The sequence below is a fragment of the Physcomitrium patens genome, chromosome 25 (genome assembly GCF_059467195.1).
Source record: "Physcomitrium patens ecotype Gransden chromosome 25, ASM5946719v1, whole genome shotgun sequence".
NCBI lineage: Eukaryota > Viridiplantae > Streptophyta > Bryopsida > Funariales > Funariaceae > Physcomitrium > Physcomitrium patens.
This window is the reverse complement of record NC_143434.1, coordinates 3,092,213-3,115,667: the sequence shown is the minus strand read 5'-3', so window position 1 is coordinate 3,115,667 and position 23,455 is coordinate 3,092,213. Positions and strand designations below refer to the sequence as shown.

The window sequence follows — 23,455 nt, the reverse complement described above, 5'->3', positions numbered from 1 at the left end:
GTGATACATCCTTCACTTATACACGCACAAGAAGAACATTGTGGTGTGGAAGGTCACTACTGTTCTATGCTGCTGCCACTAGAACTGGGTTTCTCACAGAAGTAATTGGATTCAAAAACGACTGAGACTTATGATCTGGTTTCTGACTTCGGCATATTGTAGGCCTGATAAAGTCCAATAATGCACTGCACTGGCATTTCCTCCTCAACTGCATATGTAACGAATCATTTTTGCGCTGGAGATTTCACAACAATGGAACACATAGAATAATGCTGTCTTCGGAGTTTATCATCTCTACGTGCATGCTCAGTCAGATCTTGGGAAGGCAGCACATCTCAAAGACTAGGTGACAAAATGAGTTGCTGAGCCTCCTGCTTAGCCCAATTAACGGCAGCCACCGGACGTCCTTCAGCAGCAGCTAGTAGAAGACAACTGCTCTGGACGATACCTGTCAAACGTAGCTTTCTTGCTCTAGGAGTATGAACAAAGAAGATGGCCATGAAGCTGGCATGTAAATTTGTCACGACAGCATTCACACCCTACAGCAGACAGATGGAGATCATGTTTGCAGACTTCACATTCTCGCTCATTCGTGGAATCGTAGCTGCTGTTCATCAGCTTCATTGATAACGTTAAAGTTTCACCAAAACTCTATCTCAGAGATTCCCCAGGTACACGCTTCATAACCACCCTTTCCTATGAGCCCCATCAACGAAAATGTTCGAGCTAGAAACTTGGCAAATGACACCTACATCCAACATCGCTCAAGATGGGAATAAGGCAGCATTTATCGTCAATGTTCGTACAAAATCTTCTCAAACTCTATTTCCAATATTCCGATTGCAGTCCTGCGTAAGACACCATCTGATTCCCATCACTCTAATTAAAAATTGAATTTCATACCTCGTTTAAACTAAATACTTACCAAAAGTTTAGAACAACCATATTGTCGTTTCCTTTAAGTGCCTGGTTACAATCGCCAGCCCACAAACACAAAATGCCGTGGAATTATCAAGCGGATGTGCCAGAGACTTGAAGCTGAGTTTAACTGCTTGATGTTAAGAGCAAGATCATTACTAATACCAACATGCAAGATCAATTTTTAAAATACTTCGAAAAGCGTTAACAGATTACCTCGAGAGCATAAGCCAGAAGACGCTCTTCACCACAATAAGCCTGACATAAAGAAACCAAACTTGGCTTTAACCCACCTGGATTTTGTTGTGAAAACCACCATATTCTCGCTGCTACCCTTGCTGCCCTTACAATATTGTGTCATGCGACACAGATGTCTTGCGATGAAGCTCCCAGTAAAGGTCCGCAGATGCTAGGCCATGATGCAACCAGTCCACAGGAGCTACGTTCACGGCCTCAGCCGCGTTGAACCCTGCACTGAATCCAGAGTGATAAGCATTCGGAAAAGTGATCCCAAATCGCCCGGCCGCTACACCAGCCTGTAGACTAGGACCCTCTCTTGCTTCAAAAAAGATCATGACAACTGAGTTAAATGAAGGGAAAAATATCACTGAAAGTCGTTCTTTGGTTGATATTTCAGCCGATTACACAAGGACCATTAAACAAGGAGAAGAATTAACTAAATTAGGATTTCCTACAGCTAGACAAAGTAAATATATTCTCAACATGCTTCAAGTCCAGAAGATGACAAATGAGTAGAATACATGGTTACCACGGTAGCAAAACAGCCCACATAGAATCAAACTAAAGTGAAAATCGTTAGGATGCGTCGACTGGAGTGAAAGATAGTTACATGACCAGTTTGTGAAGGTCAGGATGCTCACTGAACAAATCTGGAAAATATTTTGGCATGGGCGCCTCTAATTTTTCAGCTGTGAATCCAGGAACACCGTTCCAAATTTTTTGTGCACCCAGATGCATATATTCGACAGAATAAAAATGTTGATCTTCCTGCACATGTAAAGATTCAGAAGCTTCAGGACCTGGGCATAGATTATGTCTTAGTTGCTGGGTGTGAATTCCCCTTGTATGCTGAAACAGAGGACCTTCAACTTTTGAATCAGACCATGACTGATGTCTCATGACAAATACTACGATCTCGCAGGAAGCCGCGTTTTGTAGTCAATCTAATAATTGAGTAACCCATACCATGAAGTCAAAACAACTTGCGAAATCTTGCTTCTACATTCAACAAATGATAAAAATACCTCGACCTGATCCATGGCTTGCTCAACTCGCCAGTACTCTCCTTCAATCATGCCAACTGTGGGTTCCCAACTAGGTTCAGAACATTGTTGTTTAGAGGTGCAGAATTACTGGATATTGAAGTGTTTTGGATGTATTTAATATGATGAATACTAATACATTGCCAAAATTTCAATGTCATGACTGAAAAATTAGTCTTTAAAAAAGACTCCAACTATTTTTTGGACCACCTGTTTTTTTAAAACAAGTTCAACTAAGTACCATATGAATTTCTAATTATCTTCTATGATATAGTAAGTAGAATTTTATATAAATACCGCTCTTTAATTATGTAGAAACCAACATGGGCTACATATCCCTAAGTACATACAATAATATTATTGTCATATTAATGTTTTATGTTCTATGACCTATAATTTCTAAAATAGTTCAAATGATACAAAACAGGTAGAGTTTTGAATAAACATACACACACTTGTAAAGCATAAAATTATAAAAAATATTGATCTAAAATATTTTATTTAATTTTATAATATATTATTAAAAATATCTTTAAAATTTTGTGTTATATTATGTATTATTAAATTTATAGTTTTAGGAGTTATAGTTTGTTAAATATAAAATAGAGATATAACAATGATATTTTTGCATATGTGTAGGGACGTGTGGCACATAAGAGAAGTAAAAGAGGTGCTTGTGTAATAAAAAAGAGGTGTCTATCTAACAAGACTCTATATCAATATATCACACTCTTAAAAAATAAAAAGAATTGTGAATTGAATAAAATTTGAAATTAATAGAACATAATTTATAAGTAAAATAAGCCTATAGGTAAGCAAGGTTAAACCTAAAACCTAATTATTATCAACAATGGATCTAGCTTATTTTATAATTACAATTCCTCAATATATTCAACCTTAAATTTACATTTGGTAATGATCAAACTCTAGCCTCAATGCTTTCTTCTAAATTTTCATGCTTATTATGATTTGTTTACATCACTAAGTTACATCATTTTAATTGGCTATTGATTGTTATTTATTTATTTATTTATTTATTTATTTATTTTTGCCATTGCATGATTGTTGGTTTATTTTTCCACTCACTACCTAGTCACCACTTCTTATGTGATTAGATGTCACAATATCCACATTAGATTGAATTATGGTTCCTATGATGTTATCTCTCTCTTTTACTACCTTGCCTATGTACAAAAACAATGTTCTACAAGTTCTATTAAACTTTTGTATATCCAATAGACACAAAAAGTTGTTGAAAGTTTATAGTATACATCTCTCTATCCCAAATCCAAACAATCCAAATACACCTTGATTCTTGCTTTGTGCTCTAAGGTACAAAATGAATATACAAAAGCCATGCTTTGTTCTAATTGATGTCCTAAAAAACAAAAAGATCTACCAAAAGACCAACTATGTTGTTGTTATTCATCATAACTCAATCAATACAAACACACATGTACACTTGCTTTCCACTGTAATGCACAAAAGCAATCCACTGCAAACCCAACTTTGTTCTCGTGCCTTTCCTTGTTTACTTAATTACAGTGCAGGATGGGGGGTGTTTTATATTGTAATGCTGTACAATCACTTGTATTCCATTTGGTGTTGGATGTATGATTTACATGGGGCACCGGAGGTAAATATGAAGAATGAATCTCTTCACAGAGAACAGAAATATGAATGCCTGTCGGAAACTGGATTTTTCTTTCTTGAGTGGACAATAAGGATCAAGCAAGCAGTGCAGGTAGGTTTCTTTGGTAGGTATAAAGAAAAATAAAGAAAAATGAAGAAAATGTAGAGGCAGCAATTTGCATACCGACAGCTGATGTCCTGGGTCCAGATTGGAACAGAGGTGAAAAAGAGCATTGATCTCCGTCCTATCAGAGCGAGGTTTCGATCCTCGGACCTGTGGGTTATGGGCCCACCACGCTTCCGCTGCGCCACTCTGATTGTGTCACACAATAACAATTTAATTTATTTGTACAGAATATTATTCTACCACTGACCGACGTGGACTTCGTGTGTGTGTATATTTTGGTGTAGTTAAATTTGCTGCTTGTCCCTACACATAATTTGCTGTTTTCATTTGGTATCTCTCTTACACCCACACATCAAACAAACAAATAATTAACATCTAATACATATACAAATACATGCCCTCTTCACTTGATGTTTTGCATTGGCCCGTTACATGCAGCACAATTCAAAACATGTTTTTGCTAATCGCCTTGTTTAGCCCACAAGTGTTGATTCATCAAATCCACTTCTCAACCAATTCTCAACAGAAAGAGTCCATGCCTGCTTTGTATTTGCAAGCTCGTAGTTTCATTTGTATCTACAAATATCATTTGATAATGTTCCACATCTTCATGTAACATTGTATTAATACATTCATAAACACATCAAACAATGTTTGAGTTTGTGAGGCAAACGAAACATCTATATGTGTTTTTGTGAAAATCTCATCCACATTTGGTGCTTTTATTTGGCACATAATGACTCTTCTTGGCTTGTAAACTTCAATCAACTTCTTCTACATCTCTCTTGTAATCTCTCATTTGCCTATGTAAATATTTAGTGAAGATGTGATGTTCAATACAAGCATCACTTGTATACAAAACTATCTATTGTAGTCCAAAGTTGGATGAAAACATAGTTGTCTTCTAAGTTGACAAATGTTAGATTATTGATCAAAAAGAAAAGCAAAGTGTGATTACTACAAGGTCTTAAGATCCAAATAATAGTTTATATTGTACAAACTAATTTGTATCAGAAATTAATTCTATTATTATAAAAAAAACTAAATTATGGCACCAAAGATTTGGACACCTTGCTTATGCTAATTTAAAACAACTTCATACAAATCAAAGAATAAAAGGTTTATTATCTATTAAAACTTTATCTAAAGAAATTTGTGAAGCATGCAATGTGCATTGAGAATATAGAAAGTTGTTTCTAAAATAGAACTTGAATAGATCAAATAAGTTATTCCAATTTATACATGCTAATTTAATTAGACCAATTTCAAAACCCTCATAAAGCAAAATTAAATACTTTGTAGTCTTCATTAATGACTTTTTTCAAAGGAACTAGAATTATTTCTTTAAAACTAAAAAAGAATTTTTTTCTATATTTTGCATATTTAAAAATCAAGTAAAATACAAAGAAAAGTTAAAAATTGATTATATTTAAAATAAATAAGGAAAGTGATATTTTATCTAAAGAATTTTAAGATTTTTATCAAAAATATAAAATAGCAAGACGATTAATATATGCATTGATCCTTCAATAAAAAGGAATTTTCAAACGATGCAATAGAAAAATAGTTGAAAAAGCAAGCATCATGATTCATAAATACAAACTATCTTTGAGCTTATGGCTTAAAGCAATTAACACAGCAAATTATTTAGTAAATTATGTCCAACTAATATTTATAATTGAAAGACATCTAAAGAATTGTACTACAAAAGAAAATCAAAAGTTCAACATTTAAAAATATTTGGATATATAATTTATGTACATATGCCAAAAAAGCTGCAATCAAAGTTTGATAGTAAAACAAATAAGTGCATCTTTATTGGATATGACAAGAACATCAAAGCTTATCAAGTTCATAACCATATAAGAAAAAGAAATTATAAGTAAAAAGGTTAACTTTGATAAATCAAAAGTGAAATATCAATATCTTAATGACAAAATTAATAGTGTAAATCTTAAAGATATTTTTTTTGTACTAATATGTATTATAGAAGAAAATACTAATGCATGAAGAAAGTGAACTTGAATAAATAAGAATTAGCATGTTGAATTAGAAGACATACCTTATTAATTCCAAACTCTAATCAAAACATTAAAGCATTCTTACATTGTTAGAAGCTAACCAAATTCTTATGTTACATATTAACGAATATCTTTTGAGTTGCTTTTTTAAGCTGGTCAACTCTCTATACAAAAAAGAATAGACAAATACAAACAACCATCAATAAGATTTAGAGATAATTGGCTACTAAGTATATATGCTGAAATAGATCCTATTGATTATTTCAAAGCAATTAAGGATAAAAATTTGAAAGAAGCTATAAATTAGGAAGTTTAAAGTAATAAGAAAAATAAAACATGAAAAATTTATAATTTACCATCCAAAAAGAAGTTCATAATTGTTAAATGGATCTTTAAAAAAAAATCAAGAACTTCTAGTATTACTAAAAAAATAGAAGGCTTGAGTTATAGTATAAGGTTTTGAATAATAAGAAGAAAAAAAAAATATTTCTTTGAAATGTTTGCACTTATCATATGTTGGAGTACTATAAGAATGATTATAGCCTTAATAACTTCTTGATAATCAAAATTAAAAAAATATAATGTTAAAACAATATTTTTGAATGAAATACTAATTTTTAAATATCCTACTTAATTTTAAAAGTTATAGAAGCAAAAAAAATGAATATAAACTTAAAAGACCACTATATGGTCTTCAATAGTCTATTTAAATTTGATATGGAAGAATTGATGACCATCTACAAAATATAAAGCTAAAAAAATTTATCAATAGATTCTAATCCATATACTTGACATTACAAAGATAATACACACTGATTCTATTGTATGTAGATGATCTAATTATTATAGGAAATAATCAAGAAGAATTAATACAATAGAAAGAAAACTACTATTCAAATTCAAAATAAAAAATATGAGACTAATAAGAAATTACTTTAGAGTTGAATTTGAATGCTCCAAAAAAAAAGGAACAAAATCTTGAAATTTCTTACTTAAAGAAAAAAATAGGTAAAATGATTGCTTATAATGATGCAAATTAGAAATGAAATGGTTGATTATAATGATGCAAACTGGAAGTGAAATGATACAAATTGGAAGAAAATTGGAGGTCTTCAATACACTCTTGTGTCACTTAAAAGAACTAGAAAGTCACTAAAAAATGATATAGTATTAAACTAGAATGACTATTGTCAAAGACAAAAAGACTAAAAAGTCTTGAAATAAGATGAAGGACTAAAAAGGCATGAATAAGAGTAAAGAAGGCTTCACTCTTGCCTCCATATATACTCTTAACTAGGAGCTATGTAGCAATATTCTATACGACTTTCAAAACATGTTTACTTTGCAAGACATATAATTTAACTTGTAGGGCAATTTTTTTATATGTGTGCTACATGATTAGCTTGTTCTATAAGTTATTGATATGTTATTAATATATTGTTAATATTTCTAGCCTACCAATCAACTACAAAAACATGTAAAGTCAAAACAGTGTCTATAAAGCTTCTAAGAAGCTATTCTACAAAATATTATGAAATAAATCTAATTTTTTTTACTTTTATTTAATCATATTGATAAATATTAGAATAAATATGTATGTTTTTGACATTACCTCCTCCTTTTAGGAATAAGTTCTACAAGGAGTGGTCATCATTTGTTGATAAAATCTGAGATGTGGCAAATTATGTTTTCCACATACTCTAAGCTTTGTTTTCTTTAAAGATAAATGATGTGTTCTCTTAGCCATTGATAGTCTCTCATACCAAGGCAAGAGGATTACAATATTATTTGATCATTATTAAGGCCTTTGTAACTTCTTTCAAATAAAACATTTGAAATACTGTCAAGAATCTTTTCTATCTCTAATAAAATCACCAAATATCGGGAATCTCTTTTAAGATCGTGATATAAAATACATTGTATCTTGCCATCTATTTGAAGGACATGTTGTTTTTGAGGACCTTCATCTTAATTATATTGTCTTGAAGGTTGTAACAATTACAATGTTTTATCCAATAAGTTAGCAAGTTATAACTATTTAATTAAATTTGTTGATTATTGGTTCTCTATTTCCTTAGTATCACAAATATACAAAATTTACAATAAGAATAGAAGGTAGAATGCTATCTTTTCTAAATCTTGCTTTTTTTATAGCAAAGATTTGCTATTCTTCATCTTAATTTTGATGCATATTATTGACAAAAAGCTTCAATTTTCTTTGTTGTATTTGCAAGATTCTTTGTTGGCTTCCACGTACGTTGTCATAATACGTGGCATTTAGCTTGAGAATGCACCGAGCACCTGGTTGTAGAAGATAAAAAGAAAATTGCAAGAACAAGCCTTAACAACTCTAATAGATTTTTAAAACAAATTATAATTAATGATTAGGAAATATAATCAAACATCAATGAAATTCAATCAAAATTTCAAAGGAATTATATAAGAAGTACAAAATATTCCTGAAAACCTTTTAAAGAATAAAAAAAATAATATAAAAATTTAAAAATATACTAAAATAGAAACCTTAATAAAATATTAAAATAAAAATATTAATAAAATTCTAGTCAATACCTAATCAAATTCTAATCAAGTCATAATCAAATCCTAATCAAACCTTAAATAAATCCTAATCAAATCCTAACAAATGCTAATTAAATCCTAATCAAATTCTAAACAAATCGTAACTAAATCTTAAACAAATCCTAAACAAATCCTAGTCAAATCCAAAACAAACCTTAACCAAATTTTCATCAAATCTTAAATAAAACCTAAAAAAATCTTAATCAAATCCTAAACAAATCCTAAAAAAATTCTAATCGAATCCTAAACATATCCTAGTCAAATCCTAAATAAATCCTAACCAAATCCTAAATAAATTGTAAACAAATCCTAGTCAAATCCTAAATAAATCCTAATCAAATCCTAGTCAAATCATAGTCAAATCCTAACCAAATCCTAATCAAATCCTAAAAAAATCCTAACTAAAACCTAAATAAACTATAAAAAACCCCAAACAAATCCTAATCAAATCCTAAACATACCCTAACCAAATCCTAAATAAACCCTAATAATTCCTACAATAGATTTAAACCTCAATAACTAATGAACAAACTATTGCTTTTAACTCAAATTTTGCACACCTCTTAACAATTAAGTTGAAAATAAGCACAATTTTTTTGAAGAAGATCAAACTCACCATCAAAAAGATCAACCCTAATATTTGCTTGGATATTGGTTGGCCTCCTTTTCCAATCTGAATGTAAAATTTTCAGTGCCAATATGTCCTTATTGAACCATTCAATTGATTTCAAATTTCTTACATATATAGGAAAATAAGTCTACTACCTACATATATAATTTTTACTCCAATCTAATTGATAGATTGCAAGAAATCTTTAAAATCCTTACTAGATCTAAAACTCTACTTTTCAAGACCCCGACCCACTTAAACCTCAATAATCCTTGATCCACACTTTCAATCCAGCTTAAACTCACAACATATATTTAACACATATAAAACTAAAAACCTTCAAAATTTCATCTGTAAATCTATTGCCAAACTTACAAAATTCTCCAAAAAATATTACCTATTTTATTTCATAAATCCAGAATCAACCAAAATAAATTCCGACTTTGCAAAGCTTTTATAAAGCCAATAAAAATATAAATCACCTAAAACTAATGCTCATTGAAATCCTATTAAGTTTGCTCTCTAATCCTATTCTTTGATCTACCAAAGAATTCCAAAATCGTCATTGAGGCTTAGTTTTGTGTCTAGTTCATAACTAGTCCTATCTTAGTACCAATATTTAGTTTTTCTAGGTATTTTATACTAGAATTTATTGTTAACTTCTACATAAAGATGCCTATATCATTTATTTTTTCAATCTACTTTTTTTGCCTTATTTTTAGTCTTATAAAGTGAATAGAATCTTTTTTTGTAAAAAGGCAGTATTAGCACTTTTAATTTTTTTATCCCTTGACTATTATCTATTTTTCTAAGATAATTTGTTACAATATATTTGAAATAAGATCTTCCAAAATATGATATTTTCTTCACTTTTTTTCCTATTGGCCATTTAACATCATGACAATGTTCATAATATCACATCTGTACTAATGAATAAGATATTTTAATCTATTTTGGTGTTGTCTTGAATGTAAGACTTCTTCAACCTCAAATTCTTGGTTATTATCTACTTCTATAGAAAGAGGTGACATTCGTCTTCTTTTTAAGATATTCACTACCTTGTATGGCTTAAAAAGAGATACGTGAAATATGAAATAAATCTTCATAGACTACAATAGATGTAATCGATAAGCAACAAGATTGACTTGTTCACAAATAAGAAAAGATCTAAGCTTATAATAGTCTAACCTATCACAAAGATGAGTAGTCTTAATATTGCAACAAAGTAGCTATATCTTATCACTCATGTTTAATGGTGGTTGTTCTTTGCAATAGGCATCTACATTGATCTTTTGTTATTTTTGAGCTTCCTTTAACTACGCCTTTATTGTTGCATGTAGCTTTCACAAACAATTTAGCAAATCTTTTGCCATAAGATTATTAACTTTTGAAAAGTCAAAAGTATCAAGTTGAGGATAATAATTATAATTGGTAAAAAAAAGTGATTGTTGAGAAGAAGAATGTATCAAATCATTATATACAAACTCTGTGAATAGCAAAAGAGTTATCCAATCAACTTAATGATAACTGATAGAACACTTCAAATATTACTCCAAACTTAATTCACCTATTCTATTTATCTATTAGTTTGAAGATGAAAAGTCAAAGAAAGTTTTATATCTACTTTTAAAAATTTAAAATAGATTCTTGAAAATCTTGATAAAAATTGAATCTTTTTATTTTTTATAATATTTTTGAGTAATCCATGATAGCAATAAATATTGTTTATAAAAAGCTTAGCCATTTCTTCACATGTAATAGATTTTTTACATGATACAAAATATGCCATCTTCATAAAATAATCCACTACCACAAATATAAAATCATACAAACTAAGATTGAAAGATTTGTAATAAAATCCATAGAAATAAAAGACTATGATTGTTCTAAAATAGTTAATGGATGAGAAGTCCATAAGATTGATGATGAGGAGTTTTGAATCTTGAACAAATATCACATGATTGTACAAAGTTTTTAATTACCTTCTATATTTGAGGCCCCCAAAAATTTCTTGATATTAGTTCTAAAGTCTTATTGTATCCAAAATGTTTGGCTCCAAAAAGTCATGATGAATTTAAAGAACATATAATTATACTTTATCTTTTGAAATATATAATTGTCCTTTGAAATAGAGTAGATTATTTTAAATCTTGAACCTAAAAGTATCATGAGATTTAAAAGAATTATACTTGATATCATGAATAAGAGGATCAAATGACATACTTGATTGAATTTCCTTGATAAAAGTTGAATCAATAGGCAATATTCATTTTATTGCTCAAACATGAAAATGCTCTAGATTTAAGAAAATCATTTTTTGTTGATCAAAAGCTGCATTTTTTTTTTTTGGTATAAGATAAGAATGTCTAAAAAAGATGATTGACAAATCTTGTTATTTTTTGGATCAACAAGTAATCTTGAAATTAAACATTGATAAAAACATGCTCCAATAGGCTTAACAAAAATTCAAAATACATGATAATATGAAGTACTTAAGGTTCTTGTGATTTGTATACATGGTAATTGAACTAAAAGCACCTTCTAAATAATAACGCCATTCTTGAAATGAATCTTCAATTCCAAGAAGCTCTTTGCCATAGATCTCATAGTTAATCTTGGCTATCAAAAAAATTCTAAGAATAAAAAGCTTCTAAATGGAATTTGTGAATTTCTTCCATTTATGAAAAAATAACACTTATAACAAAGTCTGATGCATTTATTTCTATGAAGAACACCTTCAATAATTTAGAACAATACAAAATTGGTGCAAAAATAAATATTATCTTTAATGCATCAAAAGATGCTTCAATTTCTTTGCTCCACTCATGTTTGTCTTTATATGTCAAGTATGTAAAAAGAGCCGCAACTTGAAAAAAGTTCTTAATAGAGATTGGATAATAATTGGCAAATTTTAAAAAACATTACACATCTCTAACTATTTTTGAAATCTTCCAATCTATGATAGTTTGAATTTTTTTAGGATCCATCATAAGATCATTGTTTGAAATGATGTATCCTAAGAAATCAACTTAAATAGTGTGAAATATATACTTTTCCATCTTGGCATATAATCTTATATCTCTTAGTTTTTTTAACACACAAGGAACATGAACTTCAAGCTCTTTTGTGTTCTTAGAGTAGATTAAGATATTGTTTAAATAATAGATGATAAAATCATCAAAAAAATTACAAAAGATATCATTAATTTGATGTTGAAAAGCAGTTGGTACATTTGTGAGTCCAAAAGACATAACATTATATTTGAAATATCCATACTTGATTCAAAATATAATTTTTTATTTATCTTCTTTTCTAATGCATATTAGATTATATATTCTTTATAGATCTATTTTTCTATAGATCTTTGTTTGATTCAATTGATCAAAAAATTATGAAATCAAAGGTAAAGGATACTTATTCTTGATAGTGATCTTTTTGAATCCTAGATAGTCCATATATATCTGTAGAGATTTGTCTTTTTTCTTTAAAAATAAGATAGGAGCTTTGGTTGGAGATTTAGAATGGCATATGAAGTTCTTAGCCAATTTTTTATCAATATATTCCTTGAATGCAGAAAACTTGTCTTATGATAGGCTATAAATTGATTTGAATGGTGGTTGAACTCTTTCTTGAAGATCAATAGAACAATCATAAGTATAATGTTTTGAAAGAATATTTTCATTTTTTTTCCAAAGACATCTTAATAATTTTAGTCTTGACTTGAAATATTACTTGAAAACTTTTCTTCATTAACAATAAATATGGCATATATATCAAAAGTCGATTTTTTTTTGTAGCATATATGAAAGTTCTTGCACCTATCAATAATAATTTGGATATATCAATCTTATGGATTTTTACTTGTCTAACAAAATCTTGGACTAAATTATGAAAAAAATCAAGATTACAAGAAATCTAATCTATTTAAGGATTATATCTTTTTAATCATAATAAATTTAAAATAATTAGATTAAAAAGATATCTAATTATATTTAATATTATTAAATAATTATGACTACTAATTATTGATTTTACAAGAATAGTTTTATGTGTAACATTTTAAGAAGATAATAAACAACCATCTATTATTTCTACATGCATAGCTTTGATTTTCTTAAGTAAAGATATATCTTATTATTTGACAAAGTCTTTGTCTATAAAATAGGCTAAGGCTCTTAAATCCAAGAAGACTAAGACTTTATGATTTTTTGGTCCTAAACGAACTTCTATTATAAAACAAGATCAGAGATTTGATAAGAAAATAGGTTTTTCAACTCATTGTCCTCTTAGGTAACCATACTCTTCATTTTGTAATTGTAAGGCTTCTTTGAATAATATTGAGCAATATACTTGAGTTCTTCAATATATAGGCACAAACCTTCTTGACAGTAACAAGTCTTTTTTTTCTCAATAAGAAGTTTAAAACGTACCGTATCAATTTGTATTGTTTCCGGCTTTAATAAATAAATTTCAAAAAACTTAGAAGTTGTCATCATTACTTGCTTTGTTTTTTTTCAGCCAAATCTTTGTTCTTAATACTTTTCAAATAATCAATTGTAATATGCAATGGCTTGAGTAATAAATTATTTAAAAGATACTATTTGTAATATTTTTAGTAATAAATCTTTGATATTGTTCTTCAGTCCATAATAAAATTGATTAATAAGGACTTTGTCATTCTAGTCTACTTTATAAGCAAGGTTTTGGAATTCTATAATATATTTAATGGTTGACTGTGATCCTTGTCATAAAGATAAGAGTTTAGTTTGTGTTACTCTTTTTTGATCACTTTCTCTAAATATGGCCATAAATACTTTTAAGAATGAATTCAAGTTATAGAAAAATTGTGAATCCTTTTCTATTACAAGTGCAAATCAAAAGTGAGTACTTCCAAATAAAAATGTGCCTATGAATTGAACTTGAGTTAATCCATCAAGATATTGAAAGAAATACAATCTTAAGTAGAGCTTGACTTGTTGCAAAAATCTTCAAAATTTTGATCTTGTTCCATCAAACTTCTCAAGTATACTAATCCTTGTCTTTGCCACACTTGTAAAATCAAAACTTCTTAGATTTGGTTGTGAAGTCGATCTACTTGCTTTTTTTAATTGGACAATTTTTTGATATAAATGTTGAACTTCTTCCATAGGTATAGGATTAGTATTTCTTTAGTTGGCACTAGTGATGTGTGAAATTTCTATTCTAATAATATTGATAAGTTTGTGAAGATTTACAATAGTTACAAATTTGTTTTTATTTTTATAAGGTCTATAAGCTATATTTTTTTCTTCCATTTCAAACAACTTAAGAAATCAATGAGTCAAATTAGAAGAAAGTAATCTGGAACCTCTATTGTCAAATAAAAATTTCTACAAAGAAGGATAATCTACTTTTTTTAAGAAAAAAAATAGTTTTAAAAATCTAAAGAATTTTTTTAAAGATAGATAATCTGCAACCTTCAAAATAAAATAATATAAGTAGAATAATCCACTAACTTTTAAAACAAGACAAGAACAATAAGTTACAATTCTTGTCAAATTATCAAGGACATAAATCTCAAAGAAAGAAGTCTTCAATATATTCTTGTGTTATTCAAAAGAACTAAAAAATCACCCAAAGATAATATAGTATTAAACTAAAATGGCTATTGCTAAAGGCAAGAAGAGTAGAAAGTCTTAAAGTAAGACTAATGACTAAAAAAGCATTGACAAGAGTGAAGAAGGCTTCACTATTGCCTCCATATATACCCTTAACTATAAGCTACATGAAAATGTCTTATAGGACCTCCAAAATATTTTGACTTCGCAAGACACATATCTTAACTTGTAAGGCAAGTTTTTTTTTATGTGTGCTAGATAGTTAGCTTGTTCTACAAGCTATCAATATGTAATTAACTTGTTGACCATATTTCTATTTTATTTTAAAAAAAGCTCAACTTGATGAGGTCCAAATATCATACATTTCAATCAAAGAAGAGTTGGTTGACATACTCACTAAGAATGTTAGTGAAATACAAAATTTTAATTTAAAAAAGAATATAGAATTGAAAGTATTGTCCTCTCTAATATCAACTGTATGTTGAGTTCTTGATCTACACCTCTATATAATACTCACATGGTACTTTTATCAACTATAATCCAACTACATATTATTACAAAATGTATATATTTATCTCCATATCTATGGAATAAATTTTTAGGTTTAATAATTTTGGCTATGATCATACATTGATAACAAAGAGGAACAATCTTCACAAATAAAAATTTATGACAGTGATCAAAAGACTCTATTTTTTATTTTTAACTTTTACTCAAACTCTTTAGGTTGATAAGAAAAAAAGGCTATTTACTACTAATACTCTATTTATACTTTTTTTTTGTAGAAATTCAATGTCAAGTGGTACTTGAGGTATTGAAACATTAAATAATCCAAATATAAGAGAACTTATAATGTTAAGAAGAAGTTCTTTATACAAGACATTCTTTATCAATATGTCTAATTAGAAAATTGCATCCAAATCTATATTGTGTTCTATCGCTTTCTCATCAAACTGTAAAAGAGACTCATAAAGAAGATGATGGATATAGGGGCTTATTTTGTTGCATCTTCTTTTTAAGGTTTTGACCAGAATCCAAACATCTATGATGATCACCTCCCACTATAATAGTATCAATAATCAAATAAACTAGAAGAATTAATACAACAGAGACAAAAAAAAGGATCTAAAACAGAAGTAACTCACCTAAGAGAGAAAGTTGACTTGATCCTGGAGTGCCAATATCCTAAATCTTGATATCTCAATATAAGTGCCCATATGGAAAATAAAAAAAAATGAATGAAATCCTATGCAAGAGAGAATATTGGCAAAAATGTGAGCCTAAGATTTCTTTCTTCATACATTGATGAGACCTAAATTCTTCTTTAATTTAAATGATAGTAATTCTATTTTCTATGTTTGGAAACAAAATTAAAATATTATAAAAATCTTCATCATTTATACTAGCTCTAATTATAGACAGAAATTTTATTGTGCAATAATTTTCATGAAATGGTATTCTTTAAATAAAAGCACCAAATGTGGATGAGATTTTCACAAAAACACATATAGATGTTTCGTTTGCCTCACAAACTCAAACATTGTTTGATGTGTTTATGAATGTATTAATACAATGTTACATGAAGATGTGGAACATTATCAAATGATATTTGTAGATACAAATGAAACTACGAGCTTGCAAATACAAAGCAGGCATGGACTCTTTCTGTTGAGAATTGGTTGAGAAGTGGATTTGATGAATCAACACTTGTGGGCTAAACAAGGCGATTAGCAAAAACATGTTTTGAATTGTGCTGCATGTAACGGGCCAATGCAAAACATCAAGTGAAGAGGGCATGTATTTGTATATGTATTAGATGTTAATTATTTGTTTGTTTGATGTGTGGGTGTAAGAGAGATACCAAATGAAAACAGCAAATTATGTGTAGGGACAAGCAGCAAATTTAACTACACCAAAATATACACACACACGAAGTCCACGTCGGTCAGTGGTAGAATAATATTCTGTACAAATAAATTAAATTGTTATTGTGTGACACAATCAGAGTGGCGCAGCGGAAGCGTGGTGGGCCCATAACCCACAGGTCCGAGGATCGAAACCTCGCTCTGATAGGACGGAGATCAATGCTCTTTTTCACCTCTGTTCCAATCTGGACCCAGGACATCAGCTGTCGGTATGCAAATTGCTGCCTCTACATTTTCTTCATTTTTCTTTATTTTTCTTTATACCTACCAAAGAAACCTACCTGCACTGCTTGCTTGATCCTTATTGTCCACTCAAGAAAGAAAAATCCAGTTTCCGACAGGCATTCATATTTCTGTTCTCTGTGAAGAGATTCATTCTTCATATTTACCTCCGGTGCCCCATGTAAATCATACATCCAACACCAAATGGAATACAAGTGATTGTACAGCATTACAATATAAAACACCCCCCATCCTGCACTGTAATTAAGTAAACAAGGAAAGGCACGAGAACAAAGTTGGGTTTGCAGTGGATTGCTTTTGTGCATTACAGTGGAAAGCAAGTGTACATGTGTGTTTGTATTGATTGAGTTATGATGAATAACAACAACATAGTTGGTCTTTTGGTAGATCTTTTTGTTTTTTAGGACATCAATTAGAACAAAGCATGGCTTTTGTATATTCATTTTGTACCTTAGAGCACAAAGCAAGAATCAAGGTGTATTTGGATTGTTTGGATTTGGGATAGAGAGATGTATACTATAAACTTTCAACAACTTTTTGTGTCTATTGGATATACAAAAGTTTAATAGAACTTGTAGAACATTGTTTTTGTACATAGGCAAGGTAGTAAAAGAGAGAGATAACATCATAGGAACCATAATTCAATCTAATGTGGATATTGTGACATCTAATCACATAAGAAGTGGTGACTAGGTAGTGAGTGGAAAAATAAACCAACAATCATGCAATGGCAAAAATAAATAAATAAATAAATAAATAAATAAATAACAATCAATAGCCAATTAAAATGATGTAACTTAGTGATGTAAACAAATCATAATAAGCATGAAAATTTAGAAGAAAGCATTGAGGCTAGAGTTTGATCATTACCAAATGTAAATTTAAGGTTGAATATATTGAGGAATTGTAATTATAAAATAAGCTAGATCCATTGTTGATAATAATTAGGTTTTAGGTTTAACCTTGCTTACCTATAGGCTTATTTTACTTATAAATTATGTTCTATTAATTTCAAATTTTATTCAATTCACAATTCTTTTTATTTTTTAAGAGTGTGATATATTGATATAGAGTCTTGTTAGATAGACACCTCTTTTTTATTACACAAGCACCTCTTTTACTTCTCTTATGTGCCACACGTCCCTACACATATGCAAAAATATCATTGTTATATCTCTATTTTATATTTAACAAACTATAACTCCTAAAACTATAAATTTAATAATACATAATATAACACAAAATTTTAAAGATATTTTTAATAATATATTATAAAATTAAATAAAATATTTTAGATCAATATTTTTTATAATTTTATGCTTTACAAGTGTGTGTATGTTTATTCAAAACTCTACCTGTTTTGTATCATTTGAACTATTTTAGAAATTATAGGTCATAGAACATAAAACATTAATATGACAATAATATTATTGTATGTACTTAGGGATATGTAGCCCATGTTGGTTTCTACATAATTAAAGAGCGGTATTTATATAAAATTCTACTTACTATATCATAGAAGATAATTAGAAATTCATATGGTACTTAGTTGAACTTGTTTTAAAAAAACAGGTGGTCCAAAAAATAGTTGGAGTCTTTTTTAAAGACTAATTTTTCAGTCATGACATTGAAATTTTGGCAATGTATTAGTATTCATCATATTAAATACGTCCTAGTATGGAAGAATCACGTTGTCTATTATATGTCTATCAAGAGTATATGAAGTTTGATATTGGTATATTACTTCTTCTATGATGGGCTGAATTTTGAATTCCATAACCTCATTGTTATTAATTTGGTAGAGTTGGAATTTATCCAAGTGAACTGGCTTATTTTTTAGTTTTTTGCAAATGAGAGTTTCTGATGATACTCTTTCTGCAAGACTTTTATATTAAATTTATAAAAGTAAAAATCAAATATAATTATGAAGTATAATTTGTTTTAATAATGTTTAGCATTTGTATTGGCGGTCTATTAAAGATTGAAGTTATTAACACCAATATTAAGAATCTAAGATTAAAAAGATTGGTGGTATAATATAATTAACATCTTCGATATTTATGTCAGCTTTATGTTTTTTTGAGTATAAGAGAGGTGTAACAGCTATAGAATTTTTTTAAAAAAAAGATATAGGTGTAATGCAAGGTGTTGTCATTGTGATGTTATTTTAGTCCCAAATGAGATATAATTCTACTAGGTAGTATAGCTAGGTTGCAAACCTAGTAGCATGGTGAATAGAGAATTGAGTGTTATAAAATGATGACATAGAAGTAGTGTCTACACTATCATATTATATGTTGTCTTATTTGGGAATACACTAGGCATCTAGTTGTGGAAGGTGACGTTGTATTCTACAAGTATTGAAGAATCCTAATATGTTTTGCCCTTATATGAAGAATGTAATTTGAATTTTAATTAAAAAGTACTTAAATCTAATACAAAGTACTCAAAATACTTTTTTTAGTAATATAAATTATACATAAACTCCAATTGCCTTATTATTTTCATAATTAGATAATTTTGATTTTTTTTGTAAGTCCTAATTCTAATCAGTAAGCTTCAATGAGTTATAGCTTCTAATCTAACCATCCACTTGGAGTAAAATTTTTCATACAAATGCCACTATAAATTTCTTATGTGCTCAATAAGAATTCACTCCAATCCAAATCACAAATCGTGAAAAAAAGCCCAAAACCCACATTGATGTTACTTGGCTACTAACTTGAAAGTTGATGCAAATATTCTAGTAATGATTTCTCCTTTTTCAACTATTAACTTTACTCAAAATTGGTATATAGCTTGATTTTTAAGTCCTCTAACACCATGCCAAATTTCACTTTGATCCAACTAGTAGATCTTTAGATATCATAGAAACCCTATCTAACTTCAAATTGCCATTTCTTGATACCTTCTTGTATCAAAACCTAGATATCTCCCAATTGCATAATTAGATTATCACAAAATTTTACATACACTTAGCACATCTAATTAACCAAGCACTATCAAATTTTCAATTGTAGATATGACACCAATTTTATGCACTAGTCAAGAATGCTAGCCCTAATTGTATTGCATAAATTCTAGTTGCCAATATAAACCTTGATTTTGAACAACAATTGCTAAGTCAAATCAAATCTTACAAAAACGAATCTTATGTCTTTGAAATAAGATCTAAGCTAGCTCTCTAATTCTAATTTTTTATTTTCAAATGCCCCCCTATTTTGCCTTAGGTCATTGTTTTAGTGGCTAGAAGTCTGATTTCGACCTTTTCTCACAAATGGTCAACCCTTGGGTATCAATCTAATATACCCTAGGAATTTTTTAGCCCAACCCTACTCTCAACTTAATCCTAGTATCAACCATGTTAATTATTTATCTCTTCTAATCTGATTTTACTAATTTATGGTCTTTTAAATGTAATAAAAGAGTCTCTGTAGCATAGAAGGTAAAATTACTAACCAACCTTTAACCTACTAACTATTAAGACAAGAAAATAAACTAAGAGGCTTTTATAAAAGCCATGTTTAAATATCTTGAATTATTATTAAACCAAGATAATTAGATATTAATTAGAAATTTATTTTTTATTATATTTTCACCATATAGTCGAGTTACAACACGAGAACAATAATTTGTAAGAATATTAAAGAATCTTCAATAAATTCTAAAATAATTAATAGATATTTTATAAAATATATTAAAAAAAATCATAAAGAATATTTAAAGATATCCTAAATAAATATAAAATAATTTATAAATAAAACATAAAGAATTATTTTCAGAAAATCTTTAAAAAACTGTAAAACATTCTCAAATAATTCTTTAATAAATTAAATCTTTAAAAATATTTTAAAATCCTTAAAATTCTTAGAATAAATCATTAAGAAATTCTAATCAAATACTAAAAAAATATTAATAAAAAATTATGTAAATGTTAAAATCCTAATTCAGACCATGCAAATTTTTAAATAAATAATAAATAAATCCTAAATAATTTTAAGTAGATCTTAACCAAATTTTAATGAAATTCTAAAAAAATTCTAATAAATTGTAATAAAATTATAACCAAAATCTTAATAAAAATTTATAAAATCCTTAGAAATTTCAAAAAATCCTAATGAAATCTTAAAAAATACTAATAAATCATAATATAATCTTAAAGTTACTCTACAAATTGTAGTGAAGTCCTATCCAAAATCTAATCAATACCAACCAGCCCTGGGGAAGTCGTAAAAATTTAATAAATATTGATTAAATTATTAATGTTGTTTAAGATTTTTCACACTTTTCAATTTAATATTTAACAACAAGTTCAAAAATTTAAAGAAGAATCCAACATAATAATTGTGAGAAAAAGCTTCTTTAATGTTTAGGTGTTGGCCATCCTCCTTCTTCAACCTTGATTTTGATCTTTTAATAGTAATAAATTTTTATTAAATTATTTTTTTATATCCAAAATTATCAATATAATTAAAAATTAAGTTCACATTTATTCACTAAAATTTTCTTTAATATAATTAGAAAATTACTAAAAATCAAAGAAATCCTTATTGATCTTTAAAATCCATAATATAAGATCCTAACTTTGTTAGATTTTAATAAGCTTTAATTTAATTATCAAATAAAGTTTTAATTCAAAGAATACATTTAAGATAATTATATAATTAAGTATAAAATTTTTTATTATTTTATATATTAAAAAGTCACAAAATTCTCAAACATATAACTTCCTTTTTATTTCTTTAAAATCCAAATCACTTAAAAAACCTCTTACTTTCAAAAGCTCTTATAAATTCAATATTAACTCAAATCACTTAAAACTAATGTTTAATAAAATTTTGAAAAGTTTTATTTCTAATATTACTCTCTAATCAAAATTATTCCCTTAGAATTATCATAAGTGAGTGGTTTTGTGCCTTAGGATCCACTTTTAACTTTTTTTAATAACTAGTCTTTTCTAAGTATCAATTTTTTAACTTTTTAAAATATTTTTTTGGAGAAATATTCTTAAATTCATTTTAAAGATCTCTATATTAATTTTATTTTTAATTATTTTTAAATTCATAGTATTATAAATTTAATAATTTTTTTTATAAAAGATAGTAATAATATTAAATGTATTTACAATCTTTTTATCTTTTATCCATGTTCTTCTAAACTATAATTCATATTTTTTTCACCTTATAGCCTTGTTATAACATAATAATATGCAATAATAGAAAGTATAGAAGGAAAAGAAAACAATAAAAAAATATTTAAATAAAAATATTGCTCCTTGTGATGCTATTGCAAGAGAAAGAAGGTAAGGATGTAAGGCACCAAATGAAGGATTGCAAATATATATGGAAAGCCCTTCTACTACAAGCTCAAATTGACTAGAAATTTTTTTCCAAAGAATGAGGTTGTACAGAAAATTATGATGGTGACATTGTATCAATTGGACAACAAAATAATGTTTACTATTTATTTTGTATAGTAGAAAAATACCATGGTTAAATGTTCTATGTAGATAATTTTACCCAATATGCATCTAAATACCATCTTTCTTTTTGTTATCTTCCTTCTTCATCCTCTTTTTTGTTCTTTTTTATTTTTAATATTAATCATTAAATTTATAATCTTACAAGGACAATTCCATGAATGGAAGTTTTTATCTTACAAATTTGCAATATATTTATAAAATAAATCTTCTTTAAACAACTTAGTATCCAATCTTCTTTTTTTCTTCTAAAAATACCATTTAATGCTTTACTTGAAGATCCATCTAAATCTCTTATTAAAGATTCAATTTCAAATTTCTTGTTCATTTTTCCATAAAAGTCCAAATAATTTTAATCAAAATCTAATCTTTCCTACTTCTAAATTTTATGTTAAGTTCACCACTTATGTTGTATTATGTATAGACTTACTAGTGAATGTATTGTGCATTTGATTGTAGAAGGTAAACTTACACTTTCTAACAAATAAAGAACATAATAATTTTAATAAAATTCCAAACAAACTATAATTTTATCCTAACAATCTTAATCAATTATTATTAAAATTTTAAAGAAATCCTAAAGAAATCTTAAAAAAAAGTTCTAAAGATATCATAAAAAACCTTCAAAAATCATAAAAAATAAATCTTTAAGAATTCATATAGAAATCTTTAAAAAAAATTCAAAGAAAAAAAAATCCTAAAATAATTTAAAATAAATCCTAAAATTGTAATAAAATCCTAAAGATATCTTTATTAAATCCTAAATAAATCTTAAGTAAATTCTAACTAAAACATTTATTATTATAATTATTTTAATTTTTAGATGGAGCAAAGAATATAAAAATATATTTTATATTATAGATAAATTGAAGACACCATTTACATTCTAAACACTTCTAAGTTAGTTCTCCATTAAAATATCTTTTTCATTCAAATTCTACATTAAGTGTTTGCAATTCTATTTTCAATTCTAATAATGTTTTATTTCAAAAAAAAATTATCTTTTAGAGATACTTTGTACTTAGGAGATAAGATCAAAA

General features: G+C 27.7%; 2 non-coding genes across 2 annotated transcripts; one reads left to right on the top strand and one right to left on the bottom strand.

Moving 5' to 3' along the window:
• Positions 1–4,079: 4,079 nt before the first annotated feature.
• TRNAM-CAU (transfer RNA methionine (anticodon CAU)) lies at positions 4,080–4,151 on the bottom strand. Its single transcript has one exon. It is a non-coding gene; the product is annotated as a tRNA-Met (tRNA).
• A 12,617-nt stretch (positions 4,152–16,768) lies between these two features.
• On the top strand, positions 16,769–16,840 carry TRNAM-CAU (transfer RNA methionine (anticodon CAU)). The gene has a single exon. It is a non-coding gene; the product is annotated as a tRNA-Met (tRNA).
• Positions 16,841–23,455: the final 6,615 nt, after the last annotated feature.